We start from the raw sequence: 7,000 nt of genomic DNA, 5'->3' as shown, positions 1-7,000 counted from the left end.
CACCGATGGAGAAGACACAAGAATTAACAGCAGTGAATCAAGAAAGAAAAGAATTTAAATGAACAGGCTAAACAGATTTGTTTAAATGTTTACAACAATCTGAAAAAAGAGAAGGCTGGAGCTATGAGTGAGACTAAAACGAGGAAACAGCACGTGTAATGTGATGTTTTTAAGAAAATTACTCGGACAAGTCGATTTTATTTTGAAAAATGACATCCTGTGACGTGCAACTTGTTTAAATGACGTCACTGCTTTTTGCGCAATCACATCATCACCAATTTTTTTAAATGACAACCCACATTTTTTTCTTCTCTTTTTGATAGACCCTTCTACTACATAAACGACGAATGAAAAAAATTGGTACCTTACATAACAATTTTTTTGAGAAAATGGCAATTTTTATTTCAAAAATTTAATTTCATTTTTAATGTTTTTTTTTTTGGTTTATTTAAAACAGAAGGTTTATTTTAATCGACCAAACAATTTAGAAGATTTACTGCAGCGAATTCGTTCTAAAATGGAACGAAAAGCCCTGACATTATTGAGCGCAGTGTACAAAGTGTCGGTAAGTGCCAAATGGTTGGCAGGGAATAATTTCAACATTTGCGTTAAACTTTATTGTTAAGCTTAGATGGTTGTTTGTATTTGTTTGAGGTCAATTAAAATTTTTACCGGTTTCAATATAGTATGCCTTGGTTTACATTCACAAAAGTACTAGTAACCAGTACAGTTATGCTGTAGGGTAATATTGCCATAGTGACATGTCAACAACAATCAGCAAATGAAGGACAGTATCTAACTTTATTCAAACAAACGGAACTAAAAACAACATTAATTACTTAAATAGACGGAACTCTGCCATAGTAAAAATGAACTGCACTTCGTAGCATCGGGCATCGGGTATTCGGGTAGTAGGTACATATGTACCAGGACGTCCATAATGATGAGGCATGCGGGGCTATAGTTCTTCGACTCTATAAACAAAAAGGTAAATACGTTACGGAACTAACACTATGAGCACTTACCAGTTCATGAAAATACGCCAACATCACTTTCATTTGCAGTTGTAACCTTATTTCGAGCCTTATGTAGATCTTGCCATTGTTTGAATGCCTCTGAGTTCAGATAAGTACCTCCTGCCTTTTGATTTTTCCGGTATTAAGCTATTTAAAGCTTGTTCTCTTCTTCATTTAAGACGTTTTCCGGTAAAACACTATCATTCAAACTCATTTTGCGAAATATATGTTTGTATAAACAACCAAATGTAACTATGACACCTGAACATATCATGCAAACGCTTTCAACTCAATCTATTTTAAAACGAGTTTTTGGATTTAATTGTTTTAAATTCTCTCTAATTATTCTGAAATCGGTAATCTATTGAACAAACCGCGGATGTTATGAATCATAACATCGCTAGGTATGTTAATTGCACATACATTAAAATAGATATTTATACACCAAGTGAGTTAAACCAATGTTTATTCAAAAGAAGAATTACCTCAAGAGCGCGAAGCGCTAGTAAATAAACATTCGTTTAACTCACGCGGTTTATACAATATTTTATTCAATTTTGCGAAGACACAGTTTCAATTCACGAATTATTATGAACTATGCAAAAAAAAAATTTTTCCCTACCGGTTAGAAATGTAGGCTGTAGATACCTCATTTGAGGTGAGAAAATTCAACTTTCTCGCTAAGGTAAGAAAGTTAATCATGAAATGTTTATGGTAAAACTGTACCAAAATACAAATGTCAAAAGTGTCAAAAGTGAAATAAGTTATTGATAAATGAAAGCCAATTCAATAAAGCAAGTTGGTAGATCAATCATATAATCTGGAAAATAAACAGATAAGCTAGGTAGGTAGATTACTTTACCCTGTTTATTTCAAATTTTCGAACAAACGTCAAATTTTCAAATGCGATAACAAGTTAATTAAACAAATAAACCAGCCTACTATTCAATTCCCAAAATTTTCGTTTTAATCAGGAATACAACCATCTGTTTTTGACTTTTTTCAACGAAGTTGTGCCAGTAGGGAAAAAAATTGTATTCAAACCTTGTTAAGAAAGTGCCCTTGCAAACCTTTTAGCACTTACAAACCTCGCCTACGGCTCGGTTTATAATCTTTGCCTGCGGTCTGCAAGAAAGCACTTTCTTACCTTGCCTATGAGTGTCGTAAGAACTTCAATGACACAGTTCGTTTTCTCGTGAAACACTATCCAATTGTAGGCTTTACAAAAAGTAAGGTTAAGAGAGTCGTCAATTTATTTGAAGACACAGGAAGCGTACGTAAACTAAATTACCTTGCTAAAATATCCCGATCCTGTTTTAGTCCTTTATGAAAGAATTAAAGCATCCAGTATAATAAATTACGTCCAAATGTTGTCTTTAACTTTGTAAATGTTTGTAAGGTTAGCAAGATAAACGTCAAATGTGTCACCTGCGTTTGTGCGAAAAGGGATGACCAAAATTCGGCGAGGGTGCGCGTTTGTTTCATACGCGTCTACGTTTTTGCATCTGCAGCTACGTTTAACAGAGTTTTTTCTTTTTTCTTGCAAACCAGACGTCTTTCGAGGACGAGTTTCTCCCGACAGCATTTTTTATTGACGATCAATTTTTTGATGTAAATTTTAAGTGATTCAACATTTTAAAAAGGCATGTAAAAATTACGTTTTTAAGATTTGGGTAATTGCATTAATGGAATTTTATTCTTCACTGTCTAAAATATCTGCATTTTAAATTTCACAAAAATCCTTTGGAAAATAACCGAGTTATTAGGCTCGAAAGTCTTAGCTGAGACACCCTGTATATCTGTTCTTTAACAAAGAGTGAATTAATAGTTGTTTATTTAACGAGTTCGTATGTAAATTGGGCTTTTTTTGGTATGAGTGAGCCAGATTAAAACGCGAGTGAAACGTTTCACATTGTAATAATAAAAATTTGCTTTTTTTATGTAACATTGCTAACTAACAATCAACCAAACTAAATTTAAAACGTTCGATATGATGAATTGATGATATTCAATTCATTCAGTTTTTATCATTTTTTTCAATTTTCTTTAAATATCAAGATCTCCACATAATTTTTGCAAACAATTTTTAACTCTCATTATTTTTGGACGTAGCAGAACTGTGGCGAAATTTAAATTAGTAAAGCGTTTGATTTACAGCTTGAAATTTACTGGTCTGATAAATTATTATTCTTGAATCAAGATTGTTATAAATACACCTGCACACTAGTGAAATGAATCTTATTCTTCTAAGTGATTTCTTAAATCTTATTACTTATCATATAGGAGTATCAGATGTGATTATACATATTATTCTTGTTTTGTTGATAAGCAATTCAAATTGTCACAGTAGATTGTTAACAAACATTTTTCTTGGTTTCTTATATCATATTTTTACTTTACAAACATTTTTTTTACCTAAACCATTTCACTTGAAAAAGTTATACGGCAGTTGTATGGTTCAGGGATAAGATAAAGTTTTATTTTTTAACGTAACGCAACATTGTTTTTTTTTATGTAGATGTTGTGTGGCATATTAGTGGGGATGCTTATACACCCCTCAAAATGTGCCATGACCGAAAAAGAACTCAAAGATTTTTTGGCCAACGATTACTATGAAAAAAAGGCGTCCGACATGTGTACCAGACTGATTAAAGCTAAATGGAATCACCACACAGACCTTAAACAGCGAGGAAAAGCGAAAAATATACGTATATACTATACTACTTCTCTTAAGAAATTATGATTATGATTAAAAACATTTCAGCACGAGCTGACATTAGAACAAGATCCTTTGGAAAAAGCTATGTGGCAGAAGTACTTCAAAGATTTGAACCCTGACAATTATCAAGACGAAAAAGTCAAGAGACAATTTAAAAGATTAAGAATTCTAGGTGATGCTGCGCTTGATGAAGACAAACTGACAAAGCTTACGACAATTATCAATGAGCGACGTCTACCATACTGCCAAGATCTGTCCGTATATCAACATCAGTTGTGACTTGTCCAAAGACGAGTTGTCATTTAAGCCCAAAATCGCTTACGTTTTAGCAAACTCCTCAAATTATAAGTTGCTTTACGTGTGGAAGGGTTGGAGGGATGCCTCAGGTGCCAAAAATAGAAACCTGTACAAGACTTATGTAGATTTGTCGAATGAGGCGGCAGTTACCAACGGTAACTGACTCCTTTCAAGCAAATATTTTCAGGTTTCAAGAACAAAGGAGAAATGTGGAAAGTTACGAAACGCCTACTTTTGTCCAAGATATGGACGATCTGTGGAGCAAAGTTGAACCTCTTTACGTACAATTGCACAAATATGTTAGTAACAAACTGAAGGAAGTTTATGGTGATAAACTAGATATTTCTGATGGTCTCCTACCGGCTCATATCTTAGGAGATATGTTTGCGCAACGGTGGGGTTCCCTAGCTCGAGTGGTCAAACCGTTCCCCAATGCAAGCACAATCGATATTAACCAGGCTGTGGCTGACCAAAAGTACACTGTCTTGGAAATGTTCAAAACCGCTGATCATTTCTTTAAATCTATGGGACTACTTCCAAACGACATTTGTTATAACACTAGTGCAGGAGCTGTGATCGAGAAACCTTCTGATGGTAGAGAAGTCTTCTCTCAGTCGCAGGCTGTGGACTTCTGCGACGGCCAGAACAACAGGTGATAACATCAAACTGCAATTGAAACAAGTCAAAATTTCATATTTTATGATTCTAATGTGTACGGAAGTCAACGACTTCTATTTCCCAGCTGTTCATCACGAAATTGGTCACATCCAGTACTATGTGCAGTACACCAAGCAACCTTACATTTTGCGGGAGGCACCAAATTCAGGCTTCCACGAGGCTGTCAGTGACAGCATCGCATTGTCAGTCTCCTCAACCAAACACTTGCAAAAGATCCACTTCCTCCAGGATTACGAAGACAACTACGAATCTACGATCACCACACTGATGGACATGGCATTACAAAAAGTCGCCATGCTGCCTTTCTGTTTGCTCGTCGACAAGTGGAGGTGGGATGTCTTCAGCGGAGCCGTCACTCAAGACAATTGGAATTCGCATTGGTGGGGGTACCGGAAAAAGTATCAAAATTTGAAGCCCAGTGGCGAGGTCCGAGGCCAATGATTTAGGTCTAGCGTCACAGTTCCACGTGGCTGCAGGCGAGGAATATATGGAGTAAGCATCGATAGTGCTTGCTATGAGTCTAAAGTGCAACACAAAATAGGTGCAAACAGTTTTATTTTTCACTTTAGTATAATTGCATGATAACTCCTAGGATACGAAATACGTAAACATGTCTATAACAACCGGGGAATAATACAGGACGTAATAAGAATAAGCGGGCGTAATGAATTCATAACGACCTCATCAATTCAAAATTGCAAAGATGCCATTTTTTTTTTTAAGAACACGTATAGTGAAAAATAAAATCTTGTATGCACCACGGCGTCACCGAATGCTTACGCCCATCGAACGATATCCATCTCTCGGGCTAAAGCTCTCGAGCTGGATTCATCGTTCTCCGGGCGTAATCATCGTTGTAACGCCCTTGGTGCATAAATAGCTATTTCGTGTTCGTTTCCTGAGATACATAACTGGAAAAGTGGTATATAACTAAATACTGGGTGCCCCAAAATTCGCGGAACAACGTAGTAGTACGTTGTTAAGTAGTCATTAAGAGTTCAGATAAAAATGTTTAAAAAAATCAATCTTCTTTTTTGTAGAAGTTACACTAAATGTGGCAACATTTAAAAACATTCTATGCATCCCAATAGTCTGCAAAAATTTCATTTTTGTTCGGCCTGTTTTGCAGCACTTGGCTGACGCCTCGTGCTTCAAATTTCGCCCTCATACCTGAAAAGTGATCTGACAGCGCTACTCATACTATTGTTACGCGGGTGCTAGTACCGCGTTGTTGTTAGTTGTTTTCAGTGCGATCTTCGGCTATTGTTTCAACCCTCAAACATGTAAATTGCTCCGAAGGATTAACCCTAGCCTTTCTGGAAAGTGGCCAATTGCTCCGGTGGTCTGTTCGGTACCTGAGAGGATTAACCCTTCAGTAGGCGCTTATTATTTTGACACACGAATAGGCATGAATTTTTTTTTTAATCACAAATTGATTTCTTATAATTTGTTTTAACCAAATGGTAAGTACAGTTGCGAGCAATAAATCTTAGTCGTCAATGTCATTCTTTGACGCAATAGAAAATGCTCCATTGTAAAACCTTAATATTTTTTTCCCCATTTTTTTGACATTTTATTGACGTGAGTATAATCAGACGGGGATTTTGACAATCTAACCAAATTTTGAAATGACATTGACGAATAAAATTTATTGCTGGCGACGACTGTACCTTAATCTATACTCTAACAAACAAACAAAAATATTTAATCAAATTAAATTAGACGACATTGTTCAAATTTCAATGTCGGAACAAACATGTCATATTTCTGACAAGAAAAAATATAAAATGGTGTCAGTTTATCCAAGATGATAAAAAGGAATCACAGTAGCCCCTCATCCACATTCATCATGAATCGATAATATTCTAGGATTATGTCGGGTAGTCGATCGGTCGGACGTGATGCTTCCATAATCCAGCGGAGAAATTTACCATGCCTAATTAGGGGCTAATTTGACCATCGGAGAAATTTTCCATGTCTTATCAGTACCTAGTTTAACCATCGGAGAAATTTACAAACACCGGTTGTCTACGGGAAAATGGTACTTTTCGATTGCATTCGTCAGCAAGATTTTTGTTAGTAATTCAAATGTGCGTCGATCAACCTGATTTTACGCGATTAATGTTAAGGATGAACTGGAGTAACATTGAAAAATGGCAATAGTCATTTCATCCATTCTAAAGTACTGTGCCAAATTTAAAAAAATTGGGGAAGGAATTTTAATGTTATTACCTTTTAAAATTTCGGGATATTTTACACGTGTTCTTATGAGAAATGGGGCAATGGTCGC

General features: G+C 35.7%; 1 pseudogene; it reads left to right on the top strand.

The window, feature by feature from the left end:
- The first annotated feature begins 517 nt into the window (after positions 1-517).
- LOC138136983 (angiotensin-converting enzyme-like) lies at positions 518-5,206 on the top strand (annotated as a pseudogene).
- The last annotated feature ends 1,794 nt before the right edge of the window (positions 5,207-7,000 follow it).

Source organism: Tenebrio molitor, chromosome 8 (assembly GCF_963966145.1).
Source record: "Tenebrio molitor chromosome 8, icTenMoli1.1, whole genome shotgun sequence".
NCBI classification, from domain to species: Eukaryota; Metazoa; Arthropoda; class Insecta; order Coleoptera; family Tenebrionidae; genus Tenebrio; species Tenebrio molitor.
Note: the sequence above shows the minus strand (reverse complement) of the source record. Positions and strands in the feature narration are given on the sequence as shown.